At 28.2% G+C, this 1,835-nt stretch overlaps 1 protein-coding gene across 2 annotated transcripts in view; it reads left to right on the top strand.

Moving 5' to 3' along the window:
- Positions 1–1,835, top strand: part of Sntg1 (syntrophin gamma 1) — a 336,640-nt gene that overhangs the window by 271,058 nt on the left and 63,747 nt on the right. The gene's annotated exons all lie outside the window — the stretch shown is intronic.

Raw genomic sequence — 1,835 nt, 5'->3', positions numbered from 1 at the left:
AAACTAATAGTTAAAATTTAATTCACTTGTGATATTTTTAATATCTTTATAATTGTCTCAGAGTAAATGAATAAAGGACAAGTATTATAACCATACACTAATTAATTTTAATTAATATTAAAGGGACTTTTATAGAAAATATATATTACTTTTAAAGATTTATTTTATGTAATTTATGCCATTTTAAAATAACTTTATAAATATTTCATTTCAATATACACATTTAGCTATCATCAAAAAGAGCATTCTACCAACATATGATTTAAACTCAAATATGCTGCATAATAATAATTGCTAAACTTTTTCAAACTATCTTTTGTTTAACCTTCTCTAAAAATAATAATTTTATCATTTTTCTCTCATAACTCAGTTACTATTACATAAACAGAAATTAACAGAAAATATTTCAATATTAACACATAGTAAGTACAATCATGCTGTACGTAAATTAAGTATGAATTATAGAATGAAATTTAAATAGGTCTCTATAATATATCTATTTTTGTCCTTTTAAAGATTATTGATACATAGTTTAAATGATATTGCTAAACTGAATGAGAAATGAATGATCAATGCACTATACCAAATAGATTTTGACCTAGAGTATTTCTGGTTTTTTGTATTTTTGAGAAAAGATTTTGGCTATGAAGTTCAAGCCGGCCTTGAACTTGCAGCAAATTCTCTTCCTTTAACTTCCCAAGTTCTGGGATTACAGGTGTGTACAACCATGCCAAGCTAGAAAATTGTTTTTTAAAAGACAATACTTGAAATTAGAAGAAAAAAAAAATTTGGAGGAAAAGCCATAGTCCTGAACATTCTTTAATGTTGTTGGTTTTAATAAAATAATGAGTGAATACAGATATTCAAAATATGCATACATTAAGCAAATAGAATTACATATAAAAGTGGACTTTTAAAACCCTTTAAGTATGGTGTTTAATCTACTTTTTAAAAATGAATGCATGGATCTTGATGGATAATTTGGAATGATCTCAGTTTTCTTTTCAACAATTAGACTTAAATGTATGATTATCACTTTCTGGTAAGTGTAGTACTTATCCATGAGTGCAATGGAAATGTGATTTTTTTGTATGTTTTATGTAAAATATTTTAAAACAAGAACCATGTGAGAATTGGCATTGAAAATGTAAAATATGTAGGTCACTGTCTTCTTGCCCTTATATGTGAATTACATATATTTGATAAATTTCATCTATAAGATGTCAGTTACAAGTGAAATTATATTGTGCTTTATGCAGCAAAATCTTGGATTGACAGCATAGTTTTTCCTGAACCATGCTTATAATCCAAAGAAAAATTTCCCATAAAAATAATGGAAACTTGACTAATTCATTCTAAGACACTAAAATATTCATATAAAAATACTATCACACTGTAATATAGAAGAAAATAATGAAGACAATTCAGAATGTAAAGTAGAAGAGATTAACCTGAACTTAATTGTGAAAACCTTCATGCTCTTGTCAGGGAAATAAAAGAGGAGGCTTACTGTGTAGGGCAATTTTCACTATTATTGTCAGAATCACTGCTCTCCATTGCATCAATGGATTTTATTTTTCTTTTTTGTGCAACTTTAACTAGGAAGTTATCCAAGGATGCCCTCTTTTAACTCTTCTAATTCTTTTTGAGGAGTTCATTGAAATGTGACATTGCATTGTTAAACAAATTCACAGCTCCCACTGTTACATCCTTATTCGTGTGGCATTTTAAATTTTTCCCTAGTGCCATTTAAAGTGAGGGATTCCCCCACGTTTTTTTCCTCCTCCCCTGCATCCCTGCAGAGAAGATCTCCTCTAGTACCTCTTTCTGTGAGT

The sequence above is a fragment of the Octodon degus genome, unplaced genomic scaffold (assembly GCF_000260255.1).
Source record: "Octodon degus isolate 3935 unplaced genomic scaffold, OctDeg1.0 scaffold00054, whole genome shotgun sequence".
Lineage (NCBI taxonomy): Eukaryota > Metazoa > Chordata > Mammalia > Rodentia > Octodontidae > Octodon > Octodon degus.
This window is presented reverse-complemented; position numbering and strand designations above follow the sequence as displayed.